The following is a 12,108-nucleotide window of genomic DNA, read 5'->3' as shown; positions in this document are numbered from 1 at the left end:
CTGGAATGCTCTTTAAAATGGGAATAACAACAGGTCACATGTTTATAACAGTGTAGTGTTCCTAGCTTCTTTTAGTGATCGGTAAACATCTGGGAACTGTGGAGACCAGCTGACCTTTGGGAGAGGAATGGTGTCCTATTCTTGTCTGACAGTCCTCGGTCGCTGCGTCAAATATTTGGTTTCATGATGGTTTCAGATTTTGTTCAGCTGATGAAAGGTCTGGACTGCAGATACCCAGACTCCTCTATGTGAAGTCATGCTGTTGTAATAAAGGTGCAGTATGTGGTTTAGCATTAACTTCATGAAGTATAAAAGCCTCTCCCTGAAAAAGACATCTGGATGAGAGCATATGTTTCTGTAAAATGTACAGCAGTGTTTGTGTCTCGCAAGATGTGTAAGCTGCCAATTCCATAGACACTAACATATGCACCCCATCCTCTTTTGGACCAAGAGCTGAGAACCCTCGTCCCTCATCTTCACTCAAGAAGGTGCAGCATCCATGAATTGTAAGAATTTGACATTTTGGCTTGTTTGGGGGTTTTGTTTTGTTTTTCTGACCACAGAACAGTTTTCTACTTTGTCACACGTCCATTTCAAATGAGTAACAGTCCACGGAAGATAGCGGTGGGATCATATTCACATATGGCTTCTTTTTCTTCACGGTAAAGCTCGAAACTTCTTTTTTGGTGGCACAATGAACTGTCTTTACCCCTGTCCTCCCACTTCCCTCATAGTTTCTGGAAGATTTCCTGAAACATGCACCGATTTCCATGACAGACTCATGCTTGTTTTTATGCACTGGGGCTCGAGGGCCCAAAGATCCATTTTGCATCTCCTTGCTCACAGAGATTTCCCCAGATTCTCTGAATCTTTGGATGATATGTCGTATAGATGATGAGATGTTCAAACTCGCCACTTTTTTTTGTTGAGCATTATTCTGAAGCTTTTCCATAATTTGTAGATCCATTTTTGGTGGAATGATGGGTGTCTGCCCATCTGTACTGTTGAGAAACTTTGTTGCTCTTTTTAAGCCCAATCATGTTAGGGACTTGTTGCCAATTAACCTTGTGAATATTCTTCCAGCTGTTTCCTTTTTGGTTCTGATTACCTTTGTTGACACCATTCCAACTTTTTTGAGACGTTGCTGCAATCGAACTTAAAATGCGTTAACATTTTCTTTAGTCTTAAAATTGGAAATGTTCGAAGTTTAAACATTACAAGTCATTGCATTCAGCTCTTATTTACATTTCACACAAGATCCTTTTTTCTTTTTCTTTTTTGGAATTGGGGTTGTACCAGTTAAGCCTGTCATGAGGCACACCTACCCGGCTTTATTGTCCTTTTTTACTCTAATGTAGACTATAATTTGCAAAATAAATCACATGTTGCATTAAATAAGACTTAGAAATTTGAATAAAAACCATACACTCATCAGGAAATTGTTTCCTGAGCACTCAGACCAATGAAGTCAAAGGGTTGTTTTCCCAGTAGGCTTCTATCCAATCAGCCTTTTGGCTCTGCCCCCTGCAGGCCATTAGAAAAACTGCAGGGTTAAGACACTTCCACTTCAGAGTCAGTTCTCAGACCCAGAAAGTTGATAATCTTTTATGAACAGTCTGTATTTATTCTTTATATTTGATTCAATCTCATTTTCTGTGAGATTAGTTTTGTTCTCAGAAGTTCATATATTTTATTTATCATAGATTTTAATTCCTCCAGTGTCAAGAATGTGACATTTAAACTCACATTTTCTGCGTATAAAAATGTCAGAATAGGTATGGGCTCAAATTTTTGTACTTCCAAATCAGTTTTGTATGTGTAAAAAGAATTTGTGTGTGCATAAAAAAAATTTGTATGTGTAAACGTGTAATGTGTATGTGATTGGATTGTTAAATTTGTGATTGACATGACATTGGCCAATCAGATGAAAGGAAGAAAAATAGGGTCAAAATCCATACTTGTAACTTGAAACTTGAGTGCAGAGTTTCACACATATTTTTTGGCTAAGTCCACACACAAATCTTTTTTACGCACGCACAAATTCTTTTTACAAATACAAAACTGATTTACAAGTACAAAATATTTATGACCACAATTTGAGCCCATAAATAGGCCAGGGCAGGGCTGTTTACAGGAGAGATTTTGACTTTCTGTTGCAGCAAAACAATAGGTAACTAATGAGTTCAACAATGGCTGCTTTTTGATCATGGAGCCAGCAGGCAGTGTGCACAGTTGGGTTATAGAAGCGGAGCACTGTACTGCAACAAAGCCTTAATTAAGGTGATGAATCACCCCCGTGAATTTCCTGCTAATGAGACACACCTGGTGGAGAGGAGTGAAGCGCCACAGAGCTGCTTTATTTTCCTTTTTATTTCAAATAGTTTAGGTTGTCTTGGTTTTTTTTTTTTTTGCACTTCTGCAGGCTTCAGGATTTCATGCTGATTAGTTTTATAATTCAAAACCTCTGAATGACAGCAACCCTGAGGGGAAGTTATCTACCAGAAGCCAGAGGTGTAGTCACACCTCCCATCGCAGGACTCACGGAAGCAGACACGTGTGAAATAACGTGGAGATCAGACAGATCCATGCAGCTCAGAAACTGTGACTCTGCCGATATGATGTGCAGGCTTGTACAGACATCCAGCTCACGACCTGCGAGAGCATTTCATGTCAGAAACTCCAGTGCTCAGACAGAACGCTTGATAAGACGTTTTCCACAGAAACTGAGCGGATATTTTTATATATGCTACTTTACTGTCAAGAGAAATGATTCCAGGAGTAGGTCATGTACAGTCTGTGTGCTACTCAGCAGGGAAATAAACATAAGAAGTTTTAATTAGAAATATATCAAGGTCATCGAGGCTGACACCTCTGCTTTGTAGTCACACATTGGATGATTTGTGTTCGCACTAATCAGTGTTTAAAAAATGATCAACATGCACACAGATGCAGTCGTCTTGCTCCACTGTTTGCTGGAAAACAGAAGGAAAAGATACTGTCCATGTGACACGTGCAAATAAATACGATCTAAAAATGAAAAGGGCAACAAAATGGACTCGTGGTTTTTTTATTTTGTTATTTTTTTTATGAAAACATGCATGAGCCAGAGGTTAACTCATGCATGAAGGACATGTATGCACAAGAGCGTAGATTTGGTTTTGGCATTGGTGGGACGGATGATTCAACCACCGAACCCTGCCCTGTTTCTTTTTTTTTTTTTCCTTTTTGTTTTTGCTTCTTGATTTAAAAAAAAGAGAAATATACTTGCCTACATATGCTATTCTGCATGCTTTTAAACCATTTAAAATTACAATTCATAGTTTTATATGTGAATTATATAATGTTAAATTACTATTAAACAAATGACTAAGTATTTTAGGCTTTAGTTTACTTCAGCCATATTCCATATAAATCAGGTATCATACAAAAATAAAAATAGCTTCATGAATATGACTTTAAGGACTTAACAACATTACTTCAGTTATAGTACACCAACATCTCTGATACATTAGCACTAAGGGAACACTGAATGACCATAAAACTACTCGTCTAAGATTGCCACAAAGTAAAAGATCTCTCAGCAAAATTATGCAACATTTTAGGCACTATTGCCACGATCAAATCAGTGAGCTGAGATTTTTTACTCTAAACATGAACTACTGTTACAGCAACAAACATGGACCACTGGTGCCCCACACAACAACTCAATGTCCACTATGTGAAGGAGCCAAACACATGCCTGCTCCTCTCGTTAACTGAGATAAACTGCTGGCACATTTGTTTTACATCTATACTGTCCAGTCTCTCCTGGTGGACATACAGCAGCATTGTTTAATCTCATTTGAGTCATTGTTAACCTTAGCCATCTTTTTAGTCTTCTGAGAGCACTGAAGCTTCTTTCAGCCTCAGTACATGCATTTTATCCTCAGATTAAAATTATTATTCTGTGCTTGATGTGCCTCACCTTTGGCCCTGGCTCTTCCCCTCCGACTGCACTAGGACATATTGCTACCTGATAAAATAACACATTGATTCGTGCCATATAAAAAGTGAGACGTGTCAATTCAGATTCTTTGTCAAATATACACTAATGAATCAATTTACACCAGCAGCCTAACAATTGTTATGATGATAAATACTAGTTAATCTATAGCACCAAAACATCAGCCAGTCACCTGTGACCTCGCCTCCTCACCTCTGAGCTACAACATGGCAGAGCTGCCTCTGTCGCCTGACAAATAGGACATACATGACAATAAGAATAAAATGTGCAGCTGCTTCAGTGTTTCTGTCAATTTGTGCAGATCTTGACTCATCAGTAATGTTTGTAGCGTGAGTGCATTTTTAAAACAATTTGTGCAAACTGCACTACAAGGTGGAATATTTGCAAAATCATGACTACCTCATTATATTTTGTCTCAAAAATCAACCCTATGAATATGTCAGTACCATTAGGATGAAATTATTGTGTCACCAACATTTTAACGTTAGACATATAATTTTAACAGCCTCTGTAAACTAATATCCGGGCTTGCTCGAGGCTGCCGTTTTCTCTGACAGCTTCAATCAAAATTAGAAATGCTACTCTGGGACTGAGAGAACTAATAGTGCTGCCTGTTGTGCAGTTAGTTTACAAAACACGTTATTCATGGTTACATACAATTTTAGACTGATGTGGGCCAAAGCCTGTAACGTTATTAAGACGGACACATTTTATGAGTGAACTTGGCTTTAAGTGACTTACAGGTTTCTTTGAAAAATACTTTCTTATATCCAGGTTCTTCCTTGTTGCTGCCATCCTCCTCTCCTCCTTGCAGGTCCTTGCAGCGCAGGCTTGCCACTGCTAAAACTAAACAGAGGTAGGTCACATGAGGTAGGACTCCAGTAGAGAATGTAATTTAACTCTTTCTGCACCGCTGGGTGAATGAGACGTTGACAGATCGTTTTTTTCTTTCTATCGGGTTTGTTTTTCTTTACTCGAAGAGATCAAATTATTGGTGGGGACAATTCAATAATCGCTGGATATTGGTGGGGACATGTCCCTTCCGTCCATGCCAAATCTACGCCCTTGTGTATGCACATAGTTCTTCAGAATTTTGAATTCTCTATAATTGCTCTTATCTCAAGCCCCACATTAATACACCTTCATTCTTCCAGGAAAACAGTTTAGCTGAGCTTGCATTCTTTCTCTTTCTAAAGACTGTCCTACTTTAAATTGCTTCAGTTACACATTCATACCCATGAGATGAGGTTAAAGCTGTATTCACCAATTCAATAAAAACAGCTTTTTTAAAAGATGACATTGACTCAAATTACGTCACAGATTTAAAAAAAAAAAAAATCGCCCATGTCCATCTTAGCTGTGAAAGTCCACTGGTTTGAGACCAGAAGACACAAAATCAACCTCAGGGGTCACAAAGCTGGTGTATTTAATGCAGCCTTGCAGTACATTGGAGGGTTTGCGTCAGGAAGGGCATCCCGTGTCAAAAATATGTCAAATCAACATGCAGATCCATCCACTGTGGTCAAATAAGGGTCGAGCCCAAAGTACCACAGTCAAGATATATAGGTGTCACGGCGGGGTGCGCCGGTGTGTTATTTGAAACAGGACCCGAAAGCAGATGTGGACGAGGATTTGCAGGTTTAAACAGAAAGCGATCCTTTATTTGGATGATAGCAGTAGTTAAACATGGAACCCTAAGCAAACTAAAAAACACTAAGAAACAAATACTATGAAGTTCTATAACAATGACAATAACTAAGACAATGGTGGAGATAACAGACGACCTGACAACGACATTCAGAAAACAGAGGACTTAAATACACACATGAGGTGATCAGAGGAAGTGGAGACACATGAGAACACAGCTGACTCAAATGAAACATAATGACAACACAGGGGAGAGTAACACTAACTACAATGAACAAAGAACACCAGACTCTTACAAAATAAAACAGGAAACACGGGGACATAGACATGGAGATAAAACATGACATGAACTTAACATAACCACATAGACATGAAACATAGACGCAGGAACCAGGGAGACTGGGGACAAGGGGAGATGACAGTAATAACTAGGAAATAAGGTCTGAACAGCAACCTAGAAATTAAATAGATTGAAAATGAATACAAAAATACATAAAACTCAAACACTGGGTCACACGACCCAGTACCGTGACAATAGGGTTTTCCAAATTTAGCAGTTTCCTCCTCCTTATCTCTTGTACAGCGAGTAAAATCATTTAAAGCAATCTTATGATTTTTGGTTGTGTGCGGTAAATAATTGATCTGCTTTTATGGCAGAAATATGATATAAAATAATCTCACAAAGCTGACTCCCAGTCTGGTTGGAGTATAATATAAAGGCTGTGACTGCAAACACATCTTCATCAGGTATTTAAGCCACATATATTTGACTGAGACTGAACGATCGAGGACAGGTTTCTTTGAGTATTGGTGGATTATTGTAGTTGACTTTGTCCTGATGTGGAAGCGGAGAGTTTCGTGCTCTTCAGTTGGACTTTTGTGGCCCCTCTGAGGATTTTAACACTGACCTTGCAGTCTGTCCTCTCAATTATAATCAGCTAAAATTAGAAAGTTAACATCAATACTCTTAACTCCAGCCTTACAGAGTAAGAAGATTTCTCTGTTATCTTTGAAATTACACAGTGGTGGCTGTTGCTGCTGAGCTCCACAGTGAGGCTACACCTCAGGCCCCGTGTCAGGCTCCATCAGTGGGGACCATCATTAGCTGTATCCCTGAGGAGCTGTTTCTGCTCCACTTCACCCTCAGCCCTTTGTGGCCTGTGCTGATAAGGCCAAGCTAATATCTGCTCAGTCACTGGCTGCATGGGAAATGATAAACATAGACTGAGCTGCTGTCCACTCCACCGGGACAATAAAAACTCAAAGTCTAACACCTAAAGTGCACTTTTAGCTTTATATGTGGTTTTTAACTTACACTGAAATATTTCATTTGGTACCTTTGATTATCTTCACTTTGACAAATTCATTTTCACTTCATTTGAAACTGCTTTACATGCATCTCTGAACCCTTGAATTTTGCTCAGGAAGCAAAGTGATGATAAACAATTTAGAAAAAAAGCAGCGCAGGTGCTCCTGATTATGCTCTGATGTGCTGCCACTGCAGGCACAGAACCAATGATCAGCCGTCATGACACAAGAACGCAGAAGATGTTGAAGGTGAAGTCTAACAAATTTAAGTCAGGTATGGTAAATGCAGTCTATTTACACCTACAGGCCAGTGGACACTCTTTCAATGATGAGGATGCACACATCCTGGACAGGGAGGAACGCTGGTTTGAGCGCGGAGTCAAGGAGGCCATTTACATGAAAAGGGAAAGACCATCTCTGAATCGAGGAGGGGGACTGAGGATAAATCTGTCACCATCTTACAATGCTGTGATTGCAGCCATTCCCCAACTCTCTGTAAATGGTACTCATGACCATTGATCAGTGGTTGTTGATCAATGGTCATGAGAATTTGCATAATTACGATGAAAGAACTGACCTCCCAGTCTCACGTCTCTGTCAGAATCTCAGAGCCTTAAATCTCCAGTCAAACTGATGCATTTACTCTCCCTAAAGCAAAATCTCTCTCTGCCCCGCTGTATTATAGCCTTCACCCTTTCCCTCAGTCTAAAGTCACAGGTCCTACAGTGGATGTTTTCTGGCAGTTGCTGGGATTCATAATTTTTTCCCTTTGGTCGTAACCCAGAGGTCATGACCGCGTCCGAGGGTAGGAATCAGATCAACTGGCTCAGGCTGGTAATGCTACCCCTCATCATCGCAGATGCTCTCGTCTCCGCTTCATTCATGAACAGGATCCCAAGATGCAGCTCTTTCATTTAGGCCAGCATTTGTCTCCCCACAGACACTTCAATTTAATAGCTCTGTATTTTTTTTTATTAAGACTTATGACTATCTGCTACATTAATTAAAAGCAGTATAACATTAATTTACATCTCATTAAACAGCTGAGTGACAGCTAGCCTCACAGGATGAAGAGATGCCGTCTGCTGAAGACGGATAGCAAGGATAGAGGGTTTAAACGTGTACATGGCAGGCTGACACAGTTTTTATCTCTCATGCTTATGTATGTGTGGGACCACCTCTGAGGAACTCCCCTTCCTTCTACAGACATGCAAATGTAGACAAACCTACCTCTGTGTCTCCTGCTACTGGTTCTGCATGGTAATTGCATTCTTCCTGGTTATTTAAAAACACACGCATACTGGTTGACAGGGTTCTCCTCAGACTCCTGATTTTTGTTGCAAACTAAGACTGCACGTTTACTCTGAGGCTCTGCTGAATGGAAACCAGAGAGCGAAGAAGACGAGCAGACTTCAGTGCAGCTACCTCACAGCGTGCAGTATTGAATTTTACTCAAAGTCATTTGAACCTGTTAAACGTGTGTGTATGCTTTATAGGAACGAGTTTAACTCAAAGACTTACCAATTGCTTTCCTTGGCACAGTAAAAACTTTTACAGACATCAACACTTACATGAATTTAAACGTGCAGAGGATACGAGCTTCCTGTGTTTTAAAGTTCCTGTCAAGACTTTTATAAACTCCTTTTTTTAATGATAGTCTGTGGGGATGAAGTGGGTTTAAGACTGCTACAGTGTTGCAGTTTTAAACTTAAACAGACAGGCTGTAAACCTTATCTACTGTGTTATTTGGTTACTTCTATAGTGGTGCCACTGCTACAGTTTCTATTGCACAAATATGTTATTTGCTAAGTATTTAGTAACAAAACCACCCAAAACAGAGCATTATAATCAGCCGCATATCCAGCAAGTCTCTGCAGCATGAATTCTAAATGTTTTGTCTTTGTGTCCATGTGGTACACAGACTACAGTCAATCAATAAATCAGTTACAGATACTCCTGATTATTGTATAAAGCACCTGTTCACAGAATCAGTTTGGGCAAATGATGTCAGGGACATGATTGTAGATTAGAATGGGCTACAAGACCCTCAGCAAGAAGCTCTGTGTTGGTGTGCTTATTCAGGGATAAAAGAAGTATAAAATGACCGTCAGCCGCCCTCAGTCTGGAGCTCTGTGCAGGATCTTGCCTCATGGGGTGAGGATGGTCATCAGAAAGGTGGAGAATCAGTCCAAAACTACACAGGGGGCGCTAGTTAATGACCTGAAGGCAGTTAGGACTACAGTCACCAAGAACACCACTGGTAACACACTGTGCTGTAATGGATTGAAACCTTGCAGCGCCCACCAGGTCACCCTGCTCAAGACGGCACACGCACAGGCCTGTCTTAAGTTTGCCAGTGAATATCTCAAGTGAGAGAGGGCTTGGGACAAAGTGCTGAAACCAAAATCAAACCCTAGAGCTTGGATCAGCATTTAGGGGTCAGTGGACAGAGCCAGGTACTGTAAAATCTTAGACGATAACCTCCTTCCCTCAGCAAGAACATTGAAGACGGGTTGTGGATGGGTCTTCCACCATGACGATGACCCAAAACATATCGCCAAGGCAACAAAGGAGACTCTAAAGAGAAAAAAAATTAAGGTCATGGAGCAGCCTAGCCAGTCTCCAGACCTCAATCCTGTAGAAAATCTGCACCTATCTCCTAAAAATCAAGTGGATACTATTTCGGAAATAGATCCTTTTGGCAAGAGGCAAATCTCGGTTCTTTTTTTCTTATTTTTGTGCTTTATTTCTATGTATAATCACAATGTTCTCATTCTATTGTGACCACAATTTGTGTAAAGCGAATAAATATATATTTTTTAAAAAAGAAAACACATTAAAGTAGCCTAGGTAGTCTCCAGACCTCAATCCTGTAGCAAATCTGTGGATGGAGTTGAAGTTTTGAGTTGCCAAGCAGCGGCCAAGAAACCTAAAGGATTTAGAGAGTTTCTGTAAAGATGAGTGGGCCAGAATCCCTCCTGAGATGTGTGTAAACCTGGTGACCAACTACATGAAACTTCTTACTGCTATGCTCGCCAACAGGAGTTTCGCCACCAAGCACTAAGTCATGTTTTGATCGGGAATACTTGTTTCTCTCAGTTACATTCAAATCAGTTTAAAACTTTTATGTATATCTCCACTCTATTCACAGTATGATGCACTGATACACTAAACTTCAATAACTTATTTTTCTACTATTCTACTTCTACTCTAACCTTCTGAGCATCACTCAGCTCATATTATGAGCTATCACTTTCTAGCCTTAAAAAGTTACAGTAAGGGTATGGACATTTTGACATTCTTTGTACTGTTGGGATGTCTGTCTGTCTGTCTAGGCCGTTTCTTCTTCCCCTTTGCTTTGTTCATCTGTAAGACTTCCTTATAACCCAGGTCTAACACAAAATTTCTCCACACTGCCCACATATGTGTCGCTGATAGTATGAAATGTATAAAATGGAACATAAGTTTTCCCCTCTTATCGTAACCACTTAGTTAAACTGCTGGAACCTGATCAGACCTTGGGGAAAAGAAGACTTGTTTTGGAAATAGTCAGATTTGGTATGGAAAGCACTGATAACGTATGGGAATGTGAAGCTCTGTGTTGGTGCAGCTAAACATGTTTACTCGAACAACAGGAAAAACAGTCACAACTGCTTCTGGTGTTAAAGCTCTGGGCTGGTTTTTGTCTCCTCATAAGGCTTTGGGTTTCACTGGTTGCTCCAAACTGTGAGATCTCTATTAAGATAGACCTGAGTGACAAGAGCTCCAGGTAGCTAACAATCTCTCTGTATCCCCCGCTGGTTGGCAGTGATGGTGTGGTGTAAGCCACTCACTAGTGACAGGGGGACAGAAAAAAAAGCTAACCAGCAGGATAAAAATCTGCAGGGAAGCTGCTCAGCCTTTTGAAACGTTGCTCTGAATTTCCACTATATTTTTATCCAAGACAGCCCTGAAGAGTCACTCCTTATCTGTCAGAATGAGCTGGAAACTGTCAAAATATATTTCACACACCCGCTCTTTCCTACCCAGATTTTTCTCCCTGTATCTGCTCTTCTTTAGCAGAAAGGCCCAAAATGTTGATGAGTGAGATGGCGCGCTGCTCGGAGGCGATATCTTTTGCTACCTTCAAACAGAAATCACGGAGCTATATTTCCCAAGTGAGAAATGACATCCAGGCAGTTTAGGTTGTGCGAGCAGAGATTCTGATGAAGTGGGATGTCTGAAAGTTGAAATGATGGATACCTTTTGTCCAAGTTGGAATAAAGGACCAAGATAACTTAAGACACTAAAACATTTCGAAACACAGCACATTTCATAAAATCTGTGAACTTTCAGGAAAGCCGTAATAAATAAAGTGAACAATAAGGTCATTTTTCCAAAGACTTCCTTGCAATTGGACTTACTTTTTAAAGCACAGCAGTTGCCCCCTGCAGTTCATGCAGAAAGAGCCTGCTATAAAGGTCACTTGAAAAAACCAAGTTGATGAGTCTAGCAAGTAGCTAAAGAGATGCACATGCGGATGAGACACTGGGAATTTCCTGGAAACCATGGAGATGGTTGTGCAGAAATGGTAGAGTCACAGTTTGGGGTATATTACATTAAAGCACGGATCCATTTTGCCCCGTATCAATGGTTCAGGCAGGTATAGGTGGTGTAATGGTGTGGTTGGTATTTTCTTGGCACACTTTAGGCCCCTTAGTACCGTCTAAACTTTGTTTTGAAATCGCCACAGCCCACCTGAGTATTGTTGCTGACCACGTCCATCCTTTTGTGGACACAGTGTCCCCATCTTTGACGGCTGCTTGCAGCAGGATGACACGCTCAAAACAACTCAAACTGGTTTCTTGAGCATGACGCAGAGTTCACCGTCAGCTTCCAGATCTTAATCCAGTAGAGCATGTTTGGGGATGTGTGGGAACAGGAGAGTCACACATGGATGTGCAGCTGACAAAATATGGATCAAAATCCATGTTGGTCCATATTGAACATTTTCCTCTTCTCTACACAGGCCTTGGTGAAATTTAATTACGTTTAAGCGATGCAAACGTAAATGATGGTGGTGTCATGATCTTTATATTACACATGATTCTGTCGTTGTTGTCTTTGTTTTGTTCTTTTGTGTCGTTAATCATTGATTCTTTTTATAGTTT

Source organism: Simochromis diagramma, unplaced genomic scaffold, assembly GCF_900408965.1.
Source record: "Simochromis diagramma unplaced genomic scaffold, fSimDia1.1 OVJJ01000247.1, whole genome shotgun sequence".
In the NCBI taxonomy this organism is placed as follows: Eukaryota; Metazoa; Chordata; class Actinopteri; order Cichliformes; family Cichlidae; genus Simochromis; species Simochromis diagramma.
This window is presented reverse-complemented; position numbering follows the sequence as displayed.